Source organism: Bubalus kerabau, chromosome 19 (assembly GCF_029407905.1).
Source record: "Bubalus kerabau isolate K-KA32 ecotype Philippines breed swamp buffalo chromosome 19, PCC_UOA_SB_1v2, whole genome shotgun sequence".
Lineage (NCBI taxonomy): Eukaryota > Metazoa > Chordata > Mammalia > Artiodactyla > Bovidae > Bubalus > Bubalus kerabau.
This window is the reverse complement of record NC_073642.1, coordinates 20,842,921-20,859,905: the sequence shown is the minus strand read 5'-3', so window position 1 is coordinate 20,859,905 and position 16,985 is coordinate 20,842,921. Positions and strand designations below refer to the sequence as shown.

At 48.0% G+C, this 16,985-nt stretch overlaps 1 pseudogene; it reads left to right on the top strand.

Annotated features, from left to right (window-relative positions):
• Positions 1–7,009: 7,009 nt before the first annotated feature.
• On the top strand, positions 7,010–16,102 carry LOC129634506 (myeloid-associated differentiation marker-like; annotated as a pseudogene).
• Positions 16,103–16,985: the final 883 nt, after the last annotated feature.

The following is a 16,985-nucleotide window of genomic DNA, read 5'->3' as shown; positions in this document are numbered from 1 at the left end:
GAGTCTGAGTGAACTCCGGGAGCTGGTGATGGACATGGAGGCCTGGCGTGCTGCGATACATGGGGTCGCAAAGAGTCGGACACGACTGAGCGACTGAACTGAACTTAACTGAACTGAAACTTATTTATTTATTTTAAACAGTTACAAGTTGTCAGTTTGTTTATTTATTATGTTTTTATTTGGCCCCTCCACACAGTATGTGAAGTGAAAGTGAAAGTCGCTTAGTCGTGTCAGACTCTTTGTGACACCATGGACTACACAGTCCCTGGAATTCTCCAGGTCAGAATACTGGAGTGGGAAGCCTTTCCCTTCTCCAGTAGGAAGCCTTTCCCTTCTCCAGGGGATCTTCCCAACCCAGGGATGGAACCCAGGTCTCCTGCATTGCAGGTGGATTCTTTACCAGCTAAGCAACAAGTATGCGGGATCTTAATTCCCCAACCAGGGGTGGAACTTGTGCCCCCTGCATTGGAAGTGCAGAGTCTTAACCATTGGACCGACCATCAGGGAGTCCTGTGAAACTTTATTTTAAAAATTAAATCATTACCCTTCTCAAAAATCTCAGACATTTTTTGAAAGAACAATTAAGAACCTACCTCTACAACTTGGCACTGTGTTTCTTGCCTTATTGGTCACTGTTTTTTTTTTTAATGATAATTATATATGTTTAAGGTGTGTAATGATATCTCATTAGGGTTATAATTTGCATTTCTCTCACTATTAAGGTGTCTGAGTACTTTTTCATGTGTTTACCTACCATTCCCATGGACTTCCCTTCCGCCTGCAATGGGTTTGATCTCTGGGTTGGAAAGATCCCCTGGAGGACGGAATGGCTACAGACTGCATTATTCTTGCCTGGAGAATCCCATGGACAGCAGATAGTGAAACTTAAGCACAGTGTTAAGTGGTAGGGTCAGAACTTGAACTCATGACTATTTGATTATAAAGTTCATGGCTTCCTGGTTGTTCCATGCACTCTGCCCAGAGAGATGAATTTCTCAGACCAGACCCTGACATCTAACATAAGAAAGAGAAGCCACAGACCTTGTCACTCAGTCTGGGGCTCGTCCTTCAGGATTTGTGTGTAAAGAATCCCATGAACAAATCTCATGGAGCCTGGTGGGCTACAGTCCATGGAGTTGCATAGAGTCCGACACAGATGAGCACCTAACACTATTCCCATATCTGTCTTTGCAAAATATTTTGGCCTATTTTTTGCAATCAAACTGTGCCATTTGAATTAAATGATCTATTTCTTATATTAACTTTCACTTTTCCAACTATTGATTTACACAATTTATACACTTTTCTAAAAGAGCACGAGTACTGATTAGGTGGATTCACTGCATCTAAATCATTTATCTCTTATATGAATCTCATTTTTGTAAAATAGTAGCCATTCTCGTAGACTCATAATGCTTTGAAGCAAGGCTTAGAGGGTAAAATACCAAATTAAAAATTTTAGAGTTCCATGGTATCTAAAGAAATTATTAAAAATTATCACGTTTAAATCAGTAAGATAGCTAAAACATCTTAGGAAGTTTAGTCGATATTCAACTGGGTTGTCTATTATTAAGTTGTATAACTTATTTCTACATTCCAGTTACTAGAGATAAAAAATATAATCTTTGTCATAGTTTTAACACGTTTCCAGAAAAACTTGCTGACCTTCTGCCCTAGAGAAGGGAGATCACATGGATCCCAGGACCCCTTGTCATGTCCTGTGATCCCAGTGTCTGAGGCTCATAGGAGGCTCACTGATCACCACAGAGATCATCACAGAGAAGGGTGTTCAGTCCAAATGCCCACAGGAGCCAGGAGGGAAGGAAATGAGTAAAGGAGATGGAGAGGATTAGGGTCCCTGGAGAGGTCCAGCTGCGCCTGTTGGGGGTGGTGGAAAAGCAAGATGCTGTGTGATGATACGGTCTCAAGTTTATAAAATCAAAAATATCTATACGTGTGCCCTACACACATGTACATATGTGAAATGTGTTGAAGGCTGTACATGAGGTTGAGAACATGGATGCTCTCTGGATGGAGGGGTGGACACTCCTGTGAGCAGGCAGGAAGCCTGGCCACACCAAAAAGGAGAAACTGGGCACATGTGAGATGATCATAATCCTACTTTGCCAATTATACATGAGGAGAAGAAAAATATAGAAAACCAAACAAAGATGAGAATCAAGAAGAATATAGAGTAAAGGGCATAGCAGCTGATCTTATGAGCTAGAAGAGCTAAAAGAGCTAGAAATCTGGATTTTCATGTGAGATGAAAACACTGTGCATCTACCAAACACTTGAGGAAGAAATACAGCTGATTCGACACATCTCTTCCTGAAAGCACTGCGAAGGAAAAATCAAACACACAGGCAGATCACATCCAGGACGTACAAGTTTGCAGCCCCTGGTCCAGAGCAAATCAAGCTTGCGTGTGCTTATGTCCAAAGTGGAGCCAGGGACTTCAGGGTTCTCTTTCGAGGGAGGAGAACAGGTAGGTTGTATGGATCCAGGGTGCCAGGTGCCAGGCCCTCTGAGGAGCCCTTCACATAGTTTCATTCATTTAATTGATATATAGGGGCTTCCCTGGTGGCTTAGAGGGTAAAGCGTCTGCCTGCAGTGGGGGAGACCCAGGTTCCACCCCTGGGTTGGGAAGATCCCCTGGAGAGGGAAATGGCAACCCACTCCATTACTCTTGTCTGGAAAATCCCATGGACGGAGGAGCCTGGTAGGCTACAGTCCATGGGATCACAAAGAGTCAGACACGACTTTGTATAGTTTGTATAGTAGGTATTCAGCCCATTGCACACATGTGAAAACGGAGGCTCTGTAAAGTAACTTGCCAGTTTCCTCCACACCCCACAGACTCCTTGTCACTCTGAGTGTCCATCTCCCCTCCTTCTTCTCTGTCCTTCTGGCACCTCCTCCTTCCTTCATCTGTCCAGGTCATGACCTTCCTGGCTCACTGTCTTCCAGTCCACTCGCTTGGCTGCTGGGCAGACAGGGTTCAGCCACATCCAGGCTGGGCTCTGAAAGGGGCACCATGCCACACTCACAGATTAGAGTGGAGGAGGGGCTGCTGGAAGACCCAGGTAAAGCTGCTGATTTCCAGGTGGGGGAACTGAAGCCAGAGAGGGCACATGCCTTATCCCACACAGCAGGAACCCCCATGCCTCTCCTCCAAGCTCTCCCTCTGTGTGATTCAGTTCAGTTCAGTTCAGTCACTCAGTCATGTCCGACTCTTTGCAACCCCAAGAATCGCAGCATGCCAGGCCTCCATGTACATCACCAACTCCCGGAGTTCACTCAAACTCATGTCCATTGAGTTGGTGATGCCATCCAGCCATCTCATCCTCTGTCATCCCCTTTTCCTCCTGCCCCCAATCCCTCCTAGCATCAGGGTCTTTTCCAATGAGTCAACTCTTCACATGAGGTGACCAAAGTGTTGGAGTTTCAGCTTTAGCATCATTCCTTCCAAAGAACACCCAGGACTGATCTCCTTTAGAATGGACTGGTTGGATCTCTTTGCAGTCCAAGGGACTCTCAAGAGTCTTCTCCAACACCACAGTTCAAAAGCATCCATTCTTCACAGTCCAACTCTCACATCCATACATGACCACTGGAAAAAACCATAGCCTTGACTAGACGGACCTTTGTTTCCAAAGTAATGTCTCTGCTTTTGAATATGCTATCTAGGTTGGTCATAACTTTCCTTCCAAGGAGTAAGCGTCTTTTAATTTCATGGCTGCAATCACCATCTGCAGTGATTTTGGAGCCCCAAAAAATAAAGTCTGACACTGTTTCCATTGTTTCCCCATCTATTTCCCATGAAGTGATGGGACCAGATGCCATGATCTTCGTTTTCTGAATGTTGAGCTTTAAGCCAACTTTTTCGCTCTCCTCCTTCACTTGCATCAAGAGGCTTTTTAGTTCCTCTTCACTTTCTGCCATAAGGGTGGTGTCCTCTGCATATCTGAGGTTATTGATATTTCTCCCGGCAATCTTGATTCCAGCTTGTGCTTCTTCCAGCCCAGTGTTTCTCATGATGTACTCTGCATATAAGTTAAATAAGCAGGGTGACAGTATACAGCCAGTATACAGACATACTCCTTGTCCTATTTGGAACCAGTCTGTTGTTCCATGCCCAGTTCTAACTGTTGCTTCCTGACCTGCATAAAGGTTTCTCAAGAGGCAGGTCAGGTGATCTGGTATTCCCATCTCTTTCAGAATTTCCCACAGTTTATTGTGATTCACACAGTCAAAGGCTTTGGCATAGTCAATAAAGCAGAAATAGATGTTTTTCTGGGACTCTCATGCTTTTTCGATGATCCAGCGGATGTTGGCATTTCTATCTCTGGTTCCTCTGTGCGATTAAATGAATCTAAATGCTCCCCATCAGCATCAGATAGAGCATCCTTGTTCATTTCCAATCCCTTCTTCCCAGCTTTGAAGCTGCTAACCAGTCTCCCAGGCCAGGAAAATCCTCTAGGAGTGGGAGTACTCTTAGATCTTTTCATACTGCACCTGGACGGCAGCTTTGGAGATTAGAAGCCAAACATTATGCTAATTTATTTTTTTATTTTTTAAATTATGAAAATATGATAACACATTTACCAGGAGCCTTGCAAAATACAGAACAAAGTTACATATGTATATGTAATATAGGTATGTAGGTAATATCCACTGTATATTTCAATTACTTTTTAAGTAGATAAATTACAATTTTTAGTTAGAGTTTTAATAGCAAACTCCAAAAAATTAACAGGATGAAAATGCAGAAAAGTATAGTAGACCTGAAAAGCACTATGAACCATTCAAAGTAATTAAGATTTATGCAATTTTCACACAACAGTTCAGTTCAGTTCAGTTCAGTCACTCAGTCATGTCCGACTCTTTGCAACCCCGTGAATCGCAGCACTCCAGGCCTCCCTGTCCATCACCAACTCCCAGAGTTCACTCAGACTCACGTCCATCGAGTCAGTGATGCCATCCAGCCATCTCATCCTCTGTTGTCCCCTCTCCTCCTGCCCCCAGTCCCTCCCAGCATCAGAGTCTTTTCCAATGAGTCAACTCTTCACATGAGGTGGCCAAAGTACTGGAGTTTCAGCTTTAGCATCATTCCCTCCAAAGAAATCCCAGGGCTGATCTCCTTCAGAATGGACTGGTTGGATCTCCTTGCAGTCCAAGGGATTCTCAGGAGCCTTCTCCAACACCACAGTTCAAAAGCACCAATTCTTCGGCGCTCAGCCTTCTTCACAGTCCAACTCTCACATCCATACATGACCACTGGAAAAACCATAGCCTTGACCAGACGGACCTTTGTTGGCAAAGTACAGCAGGATACAAATTCTGTTCAAGTTCCCATAGACAATAAACCAGGAGACCCTGGAACATATCCAGGGATATAAAACAAGTGCAAAAATTTCGTGCTCTAAATGTGTTCTGTGGTTCCTCCAGGACACTCCTCCTTGGAGTCATGCTGGGTGGGGATCTCCTTTCACAGTCACATGTGAAGGCAAAACTGGGTGGAGGGGATTCACAGCAGTCCATACTTCCCACGTCATCTTGTCCCCACGGCCTTGCTCTCACCCCAGGGCTCCTCCCTGTTCACCCCTGAGGCTGCCCTCCTCCGGGTGGGGCTGCGTCCCCTCAGACGGCAGCTCCTTCTAGTGATGCTGCAGGGAGGACAGGCCGGGACACTGTGTCTTAGTTTGCTGTGGAAGGAGGCCGTGGCCCTGAAGGCATGTCCTGGGTCCCAGAGTCCTGAGGCTTGGTCCTGGGCTCCCACCCACGGGCCCTGCTGACACGTGGGCTGTAGAGTGAAGTGTTCACACACACAGCTTGGCATTTTTATCTGGGTTCCCACTTCCTAGCCTTTCAACCTTAAGGATGGCACTTAAGCTCCCTGTTGAGGCAGTCTAAGTGCAGATTGGAAAAGAATTTCTGGACACAGAGCATTTCAGAAGGAAGTGAGTTTATTAAAAAGAAAGAGCAGAGATAACAAATTGGGCACTGCAAGCACAGCGGGCTGACCTGACAGACCAGGGAGAGTTGACAGTTTTCGACAGTAGCCAGTTTTTATAGCCTCAAGACAAGAAAATTCCTGCTGAAAGTTGGTGTTAGGCAACTGGTTAGGGCGCTATAGGGTGACTACCAGGGTGGGCTTTTTTTTGCCTCATTTGGGGTCAGAAAGCCTGCTGGTGATGATCTGGGGGTCTTTTGGCCATGGTGACAAAGGGGCTCAGTCAGCTTCTGAGGCGACCTGGGTTCTCGGCTACGCTCCTATGGCCTTGGTACAAGGTCTTGCACCTGTGGCCTTGGGGCAGGACTCAGCATCCCCCAGCCTTAGTTTTCTCATATGCAAAATGGGTTAGCAGTACAATCCACAGTCTGTTTTTTGAAACTCTTGGGGTCAGATAAGGACCAGAACTCATAATTTTTCAGCTTCAGACTGGTGACATGGTGTATCTACTCCATATGACATAACAACACCCCTCTGGGGTCTGAAAGCACCTTGTAAACAAACATATTAGTATATCCTCAACTGAACTTTTGAACATTCACACTAAGTAAAAAGTCTGTTCAGGTCAAATTTTGTTACCAAATAATTTTTTAAAGTCTTGTTTCAATTTTGAGAGACTTGAAGGGTTAGCATTGCAGATAACAACCGCCCTACCCTGTGCCTCTGTAGATAACGACACACAGTCAGAGCAATCCAAAATATTCATAGTTTGAGGCCAGATTCAACCCAGCTATGAGTTTTAGGATAAGACAAGTCTCCTGACAAGGCCAAGGGTGGTGGGTGGAGACAACCATTCTGGAGATGCTGTGTTGTACCTGACCGTCTGAGTCACTGATTCTAACTCCACAGATCCTGAGCCTCAGCCATCACAGGGCCCTGAGCCTTTTCCAGGCATGTGACTTATTCCCCCTCCAGAGCTGGGTCTTTCTTTGGTGGGTTTTCAGTGACCACTGCTATAACAGCGACTCTGATCTGCCTGACCATCACAGCGCCATGTCCACCAGGTGGACATCCCCAGACCTGGACGGCTGGGCCCAGGCGTGCTGCCTCCCCAGCCTGCCACAGCTCTCTCCACCTGTGTGGTCTTCTTACTGGTGGTCAACATGGGTGTTGAGAACACGGACATAGGTAACTGTCCATGTTCAGTTGGTGCTTCTATTTCACTGTGACCCTCATCATCTCCATCGTAGAGCTATGTAGGCTCCCATCCAGCTTTCCTTTCTTCTGGTACAACCTCCCTGGCACCTGCTATGCCTGCTATGCCTCCCGCATCTGCCTCTCAGCCTCCATCATCTACTCCATTTCACTCATCCAGTTCCTGCCTATGGTCCTTACTGGGACCAGACCATCACCACCACTGCATTCTCCAGCTTTGTGTGTGTGTTTTATGTCATGGATGTGGCCTTCATGTAGAACAGCTACAAGCTGGATGATATCACCTGCTGTGTGCCCACCATGCCAGGCCTGCTGAAGGTGCTGGAGACCTTCGTGGCCTGTGTCATCTTCATCTTCATCAGCAACACCTCCCTGTACCTGCACCAGCCAGCCCTGGAGTGGTGTGTGGCCGTGTACTCCATCTGCTTCATCCTGGGAGCCATGGCCCTCCTGCTGAAGCTGGCTGAATGGAAATACTGGTTGCCCATCCTGTACCTCATTTTCCAGCTTGTTGTACTCACTCTGTGTTACATTCTCCTCTACTTTAGTGCTCTGATCCTCTGGCAGCTCTACCAGTTCAATGAGGAGTTCGGGGGCCAGCCCCAGCAGTCCAGGGCTGTGAACTGCAGCAATGAGCTCACCTACACCATTTGCAGCTTGGACCGGGGACTGGCTGTGGTCATCCTGACATTCATCAACCTGTTGGTTTATGTGGCCGAATTGGTGTACTGGGTCCACCAGGTTTCTGTAGGGTCTGAGGATGTCTCCAGTGCTCCAGATTCTGTTTGGTCCCATCCGGTGTCTTTACAGAGATCTGTCGTCTCCTGTTGTCCTCTTCCTGGCTCCCTCTCACCCTCCTCACATCCTTCCCCATTCATCTCACTCTCTTTTCTGTTTCCTTTCCTCTTTCTGCTCTGTCTTCTTCCTGTTTGTATGGTTGCCAGTATCCTGTTTTGCATCTTTCTCTTGCTGCTCTCATCTTTTCTACATTTTCTGCTTTTTGCTTTTTTTTCTGATCATCGTTGGATTTCTCATCTCCTGTGTCCTGGTCACCTCTCCCCATCTTCCTTCTTCCTATCCATCAGGACCTGAGACTCCTTCCTTCTCTGCCCACCACCCCCTCCCATCTCTTAAAGTGCTGACTCCACAGCACACAGCCCTCTGTGCAGCTGTTCACACCCTGGGCCTCTGGAGGGGCCTCGTTGCCAAAGCGTGCCTGTCCCCTGATATATGTGTGATGAGTTTGGGGGTGGGGGTGGGTAGCTAGGCATTGGGCCCTCTTTTTCCCAGGGGAGGGAGTATACACTGTGCCTCCCCAGTAAGTTAAAAAAAAATCTCTGGAGGTCAGTAATTTCCAGTGGGTGGGAGTCTTGAAGCAGAGACCCTGATCCCTAGGCCCCAGCTGGTGTTCAACCCTGCCTGACGTTGGCTCCAAAAATTTTCCAGGCTTACTTAAAATCCACTGCCTGCAGAGGCCATTTTAAAGGAAGCAAAGGTTGAATGCCTCCCCATCCAAGCTACTCTTGGGGAATCAAAGTAGGAGCTGGTAAAGAATCCTAGAGTCTTGAAGACACCTGTCTGCAGTGTTGATGGGGGGCAGTGGTGTGGCCCTCCTGCCTCAGTGATCTAAATAGCAGGTCCTGTCTCTGCAGGGAGAAGATCATGGCCATTGCAGCCTTAAAGGTGATGTTAGCCTGCCTGGGATTTTTTTCTTTTCTTTTTCTGGTCATGAGGACAAAATTGACTGAATGGACCTGTTATTAAAGGTGAAGTTTCTTTTCTATTTTTCTGGGGCAGGTGGGTTGACTGAGTGGCGATTTCAGCTGCTGTAGTCAAACAAATTGCAGTACTTGAGTGTGTGGTGCAGACAAACATGTGTTTCTGCATGTCAGTGGCTTTTTGCCACTGCTTTCTGCTTCTCTGAGAATCAGGCATAAAGTGACCTGTATAAATGTAGAAAAAAATATGTATGGTTTCTTTTAACTACCTAGAGTTTCTGATCCCCATCAGTCCTTGCTTGTCAACCATAGAGAGAAATCTTGTCCTTTCTTCCACATCCACAATGTTCTTTTTAAAAAACCTCAATATAAAGATAAAATAAAATGAAAACAAAACCATCAAAGTCCACAGGTCCTAACTGCCCAAATTTAACTAGAAGTCAGAAGCCGCCTAGGTCTTAAAGGGGCCCCGCCAGCCCCTAGATGCCTCTCTTTAAAGGTGTGTGCATACTGACTGTGTGTGGTTGTCTATGTCAATGGGCAGGCATGCATTAAGACCAGCAGCCCTTTAAATAACTGGTGGCTGTGAAGTCACCCCAAGCCTTCTTCCTCTCTTACTCTAAGATACAAAGCCTCAGAGCCCAGCATCCTTTATGTCACCAGGGCCAGAGGAGCCAGGCAAGCAGAGCTGTGGGGGAGGGGCAGGGGAGGGACTGCTCTCCCCTCCCACCCCCGCCAACCCCCGAGGCTGCCACTCACTCCTGTACTGCGAGGAAGCCATTTGATCTTCACCCAGTGGTAGGTGGGGTGAATGGGAAGGGCTCCCAGGAGGTAATCCCCATCGTGGGGAAATCTTAAGCAGGACTGAAAAAGTTCATATTATAAAACAAGGCAAGACAAATTTCAACATAAAATTTTCTCTGCCCATTTGAGCCTCCTCCCTCCTAGTGAGCATTATGCATCTGCAGTATGTGTTAACCAACCTCTCTGGGGGCAGAAATACCTGCTCAACCATAAAGATGAACTTTCCTTCTTTTGGCCCCAGGCATGTAACTCCTCAGAAGATTAACACAATTTATGACCTTATTAATGTCATAGTTGTATTATTTGTATTCTGCCTATTTTACAAGATTATTGCTTCTTGCACTAACAAATGTGTGATTGAGCCTCTGGTAAAAAATAATGTTGACCTGAAATGATTGACCTGATTGTATACTCGCGAAGATCCATGATAGTAATAGTGTGACTCTAGATATGGGAAGAAGCAATAGGAAGGAACCATTTCCTGGAGCTGACAGTCTAGTAAGACAGGTGGTCCAGAGGATTAAGGCTACTGTTACCAAGACTGGATGAGTAATAGCACCTTAAGTGACCAGGAATAGACATTCCTAGTGACCTGTGACAAACTGGCCACAAAATGCCTCCCAAACTCTGGTTAAAATTAAGACCAAAAAGGAGAAGACTGTGAAATAAAAAATGTGGCCCACCACCCCGTTCTTTCTACAAGAATCGAGTAATTAGCCACCACAGTCACTGACCTACAATCCACCCTGGAAGGAATTTAGCTCAAACACGAGGATGGGACACTGTCATCTATAAAACTGGACCTCAGATAGCAAGAGTTTTTCAAGAGAAATTTTTATGATCCCAGTTTCTTGCATCTTCTCATACCTAGAAAAGCACTAAAACTGTTAAGTAGGGGAGCTATTCCTCATGAAGAGCAGTAACATTCCACCAAAACTACGTGCTTGGTTGCGTGTACCCCTTCCCTGAAGTCACATACGTGCTGGCCTCCTCCCTTACCGCTTCAGAACAGTTTCATAGCTTCCGGAAAGATTGTCGCTTGGGTCATATTCCTCGTTGTTGTTTACTCGCTTAGTCATGTCCGACTTTTTCAACCCCGTGAACTGTGGCCCGCCAAGTTCCTCTGTTCGTGGGATTTTCCAGGCAAGAATACTGGAGTGGGTTGCCTTTTCCTTCTCTAGGGGATCTTCCCGACCCCAGAATTGAACCTGCACCCTCTGCATGGGCAGGTGGATTCTTTACGGCTGAACTCAAATAAAAAATTCTACTTCGTTCTTAGATTGACTAATGATTCATTTTTCATCAAGAAAAGGAAGCATGCATAGACCTCCCCAGGCTTCCTTGATGGCTTAGTGGAATCCCAGAGTAAGAAAGAGAGGCAGATATGGGGTCCATGTCTGGGTTCACAGTCACATTGGTCCTGCCTCCAGTCCAGTGGTCCCCCCATTGTGGTCTGGCCCCTTAGGGATGAACCATGAGGAATATGGAGAGCAGAATCCAAGAAATCCGGTTTCTAGTTCTAGTTCCACCACCATATAACAGATGAGTCTTGTCCCTGATCTTAGTCTCAGTTTCCTATTGATAAAATGAGCAGATTGGGCTAAAATCATAGTTTTTCAGCTATGTTCCCTGGAGCCCTTTGTTTCCTGTGAGGTGATGGGAGTTGAAAATAGGGTGTTGGCCTCACCCACCACTTTTTATAACCAGAGCAGCCTGGTGAGAATCAAGAGCCCACTCAAGATCTCACTTGAAAATAAGATTGGAAAGATTGGAAACTAATTCACATGGTCATGTTTAGGATGCTGGTTAATAAACCAAGGTGTAGACAGAAGAGGGAATACTATACAACTGGGAAAAACGAGGATGCTTTCAAAATAATGACAAACAAAAATGTCCAATATATCCTAAGTAAAAATAGTAAGATACAGAAAATGCATTATATCCTTTTTTAATGTAAAGAGAGTGGGAGAAATAGAAAATAAATCTGCATGTACTTGCTCTGTATCATGGAGCACTGGAAGGGCTCCCATGAGTGCAATGGAGCAGCTACTACCTGGCACTGATGAGAGAGGGCAGCTGAGGGGAGAGAGCATGGACCACACGTGGAAGCGAGGTTTCTCAATATGTGGCTTTTTAGAGCATTTTGATTTTGAAACATGTAAGTAAATTACCTTTGAGAAAAGAAAATTTCAGTTTGAAAAATAGACCAAGTGGAGAAGGAAGGTCAGAAGAGGGATGGTTGGCAAATGGTCTCCATGTTTCCTGCAGCCTGATGGACAGGCTGGGGGAGGAGCTGAGAGATGCCTGCATGGGCCTGTCTCCAAAGGCAGAGGGGAGGGAGGTGCCTTGGGTCCAGGGGTCTGGGGAGGGGGAGCTGTGGCCCTGAGCTCACCTGTTGGACCCCCAGGGCTTCCCCCAGCCCTTTAGCAGAAACAGTTAATGGAGAAGCCCTCTGGTGCCCAAGCCTCAGGCCCTTCTCTTGCTCCTTGCCTGGCCTGGGCTCCCTGTTTCCCGGGACAGCTGCCCTACCCTTGCTCCTCTGGCCTCCTCCATGCAGGGTGTTTCCAAATGATGCTCCCCCAGACTGTGTTCTGAGCTATATCCAGAACAGAGCTTGGGGCACAGATATTCCCATTCTCTGGCGTTTCTTGGAAAATCATGGCAATGACTTCCTCAATCCAACTTTGAGTGGAGAGCAGAGGAACCCTTCTCTCCTGCAGCCTCAGGCACCTGCCTCTCCACCCTTGTTGGGGCAGCAGTGATGGCTGCCAATCCATGTAGCCCTTGTCTGTGAGGCTGGCTCCTCTCAAAGGTCCCTGTAGAGAGGCTGGTGGGTGGAAAGAGAATAGTTATGCTCCATTAGCCCCTGCCCTGGAGAAGGAAATGGCAACCCACTCCAGTATTCTGCCTGGAGAATCCCATGGACAGAGGAGCCTGGTAGGCTACAGTCCAAGGGGTTGCAAATAATCGGACATGACTGAGCACACACACACACACACACAGCCCTTGCCTAGAATCTCAACATTCTCTGGCGTTTTCTGACTGGCTTTCCAACAGGAAGTGGTCTGGCTGTTGCAGGACCTCTGGTTGGAGCACTGCGGTCAGAGCACGACACCAGGAGCCAGGAGATGATTTCCTGGATTCAAGAGAAGAGGGAAGGGGCTCTGCATTTCCTGAGATTCTATTACCTGCTGAGTTTTGCTGAGAGACAGACCTGCATTCAAATCCAGGCTCTGTCAGGGAGTGACTGTGTGACTTTGTTTAAATTACATAATGTACTCTCTGAGCCTCAGTCTCATCATCTATAAAATGGGGATGACAATAATAATCTCACTGAAGATAAAATGAAATAGAGGTAATAAGTTAGTTGAGGTAGATAAGTCTTACCAAAAGACTTAGAGGTAATAAGTCTTACCAAATAAGACAGTTGTTACAAAAAAAAATATTGGCTACACTCTTCCTCTGGGTAGAAGTTGCAAGGTGAATGCCAAGGAGAATTTAAGATCCTAAACCCACATGACTGGATTCAAATCCAGCTCTGCCACCTAAATCTATGTGATCTTGGCCAGTTGACCTCTCTGTGCTTGGAAAATGGAGACACTGAGTGCACAGTTCAGGGGCTGCTGGGAGGAGCAAATGAATCAGAGCGGAGCTCGGCCTGCAGTGAGCACGACACATACGATGTCTTGTAACTGTTGTGTCCACAGCAGCCCCGCTGCAGCCCAAGTCCTCAGGGCCCCTTTCTCAGCCAACAGAACCTGTGAGCTGTCTCCTGAGGTCTCTTCTGGAGCCAGGCTGGACTGGTGAGGGTTTGCTCCACTTGGTCTTTTCTGGGTCTGCTTCTGACCAGGGGTGAGGAGAGGAGGAGGAGCTCAGTTCAAGCCTAGCCCCTCACCTCCACTCCAACCAGCATCTCTTTCCATAAATCCCTCCAGTGCTTTGCCTAGAAGGAGAGTAAGCTTTGTCAGGTAACAAAGTTCCTCCAAAGCACCCATCTGGGCCACCTGGCTGCTCATGGGGTGGAGGTTCTCTCAGGCCTTCTCCCCTCCCTACATTGACCCTGACAAGCCTTAGGGCCGATGACACCCTCTCAGCACTACTGTCAAGGGAAGTCACTTCCCTGGTCCCAGCTGCAGCCCCCCTGCCTCTTGAGCTCCCCCCGGCTGCCCACTGCACCCCACTGCACCCGCAGCACGCCATCCCTCAGGCTACCTGGTGACCTCAGTGATCCATGTCCATGCTGAGCTGGGGCCAGCTGCCCATCAGCCCAGACCACTGCCCCCAGTAACACTCCTATTGTTAGTGTGGGGCCACTCCTTATCCAAATTTCTAAAAATAAAGGGAGTGTGGTTCTTTCTGGTGCTTCAAGGAGAAGGAGGCACTTCCAGAATATTCTGTTCCTGGAACCTGAAGAGGCTGGCAAGGGGCCAGTCCCTCCATCATCTCTCTTACACTCTGCCCCCTCTGCCACAGGACCCAGTTTCTCCTCCATCACCCAGAGGAGGAGTATCAACCATAACTTGCTCAAATATAGGCACTTAAAGACACCGTTTTCTGTATCTTCAAGCAAATAGGGCAGCGCAGGAACCAGTTCATTCATAACTTTTGTACTGAAATATGCCTGACATGTTATGGGTGTATTATTAGCACTATGGTCCTGTTACAAAATGGAAGGGAAAATTCTGCATTCACTTTCAAGGAAAATAAGAGGTTTCCAAGATAAACCCTGGAATACAGATCCACTGAGTAGGGATGTCGTGTCCTTTGTTCATTGTTGTAGTCCCCATGCTGAGGCCCTGGCACGTGGCAGATACTTGCTGACTGTATACAGCATAAGACTGAAGCCTCAGGCTTCAGCTTGGATCTGCTGACCAGGATCCATTCCATTTCTTCTGCCTTTAGGGGAAATGTTTGAGAATCACTGATTTGCGTGTTATCTCATTTTAATCTTCCCAACTGCCCTGTGGCCTTGTGTGACAGACACCTCCCTGCATGGATTCGTTGAGAACCTGAACTCCCCACCATATTTGAGGATGTCCTCCTTCTGTGAGTCTCAGTGAGAGATTGGGCCTCACCCTCAATAAGAAACTTGAAAGGCCAGATAAATATTTGAACTGCCCCACAACTGGGCACACCTAAGCAGCAGGTGACACACAGATACCAGGACAGATCAGAATCCCTTCTGCGGGGCCTGCAGTAGCGTTCAGCGTGTGCTTCCAATGGCCAAGGTGCCTGGACCAGCTGCCCTTGGCTGCTCAGCTCCCACCTTCTTGGTCTCTGCCTGATCTCAGGCTGGTCCCTTCCCAGTGATTCTCCAAGTTATCCAGCATCCTTCTAGTACAGCTCTTCTCTGCTTAGGATTCCAGAAATGTTCTCTTCGTGGTGTAATCAAAAGCCTTCATGTCTAAAAGCAGGTGCTATTAACTCCACTTTCTGGATGAGGAAACTGAGGCTTAGAGTAGCATAGACTGAGCCCAAGATGACTGTGTGCCAGGGTGAACTTTGATCTCAGTTCAGGGTTGGGGAGCACATAGACATGTCCGGGGAAAGGCCCTGAGATGACTAAGAGGAACTGGAAGACGTTCTCAGTGGCTGGAGGGAGGGAGGTGATGAGGCTGGAGAGGTAGAAAGGGGTGTGAGTTTATAGGGCTTTGGAGGTGATACTTTAAAGTTTGTGCTTCATCCCAAGGCAGCAAAGAGAAGCCTTCAAAGTTATCTCAGTTTGAATTCAGCACAGGCAGACATTGAGGGAAAGAATGGAAATAGAGGAAGCAGCTAGAAGCTAATGGCAGGAGTGCAGGTGAGGGGATGCAAGGATCACAGGTGCGACTTTGTTCAAGGCTGCCTTTCACCAGGCCCCCTCTGTGCCTGGCCCCTCACATCATCATCTCTGACCCTCTGACTAACTTGGGAGGGTTAATTATTATCCCCAGTCTACACATCAGGAACTCAGCAGGGCTAGAGCTCAGGACCTCCCAGCCTGGGAACAACTGAGCAGGGCCTGTCAGGTCCAGTCTCTGCCCACCAGCTCCTCCCTTCTTGAGGCTGCACCTCGGGCCAGGCTTCTGGGGCTTCCAAACAGCAGGGGAGCCCCAGCCAATGTCACTGTCTTCCAGCCTTTCCTTCCCTTAGAGGGCAGATGCTAGTCACATAGAAAGAGTTCTTATGATAAATCTACCCCTCTTTTCTGTAGACTCCAGTGAGTCCCGGTGCAGTTAGACTGAACCACCAGGAATGCCAGCTCCTCCTCAGCCTGAGCTCCTCCTCCTGAAGGAGGGTCCTGGGTGGGGGTCCGTCAAGTGGAAAAACTCCAGCCTCCACTGAGGACCCCAGGGATGAAGAGCTGGGTGAAGGCACGGCGGTGTCTGCACCCCTGTCCCTCTATCTCAGCCCTAAACCCTGGGGATAGGAGGACATCAAGAGGTGAAGACGCTCAGTTTTGAATGAGGGACCAGCTCAGGGCCCTAAACAGGATCCCAACAAGCGTACCTGGGGCTCCAGCACCTGGGAACAGAGGGCAGTGGTTTTTCACAGACACCAGCAACTGGGCTGATTGGCACCTGCCAAGTGTAACTGACCCTGCACTGAGCCAGAAGCAGAAAGCTGGGTTAGAGATTTGAAAGCTCTTCCTCTGGGAATCCTAGTTCCTCTCCTTCCAAGAAAGCCTGAAACCCTGGAAGGAACCTGCGCTGAGAGGCAGGAATCCTGGGGTCGCCTTTCACATCAGGCGGCATCACTGCCCCAGGCCTCTCCCAACCTCAGCTCATTGGCTGAGAGAGGGCATCTAGAGGTCCCTGGTGCTGCCCCCTAACCAAGTTGGAGATCCAGCCCCTCATGCCTCCTGCCAGAGTGTCCCTCAGGCTAGTTCTCCATGCAAGTCAGCCTGGGGGGGAGATGGTCCAAGGACACCTGGTGGCCCCTCCACAACCAGACACACAGCTGCCTCCAGCAGAGACTTCTGAGAAGTCAAGCTGCACCTCCCTGCCGTCTCACACTGGTTCCCAGGTGTCATAGCTGGGAATGGGAAAACTGCCATTATAAAGCTGTCTGAATGAAAAGCACTGGCATTGCTGTCAGATGGGCCTGGATTTGAAATCCTTGGGTTTTTAACCTTACGTGGAGCCCCTCATCCCTGCAGTGGGCTATTTGGGACACATCCTACAGGGCTGTGTCCTCTCTCTGCATGAACAGGCAGCCCAGGGAGATGGCAGGGGAGAGGCTGGACCAGTGACAGGAGTCGCCCTGGAGGTGCTCAGCTCTTAGGCCAGTGGTTCATCCGTGGCTGCGCATCA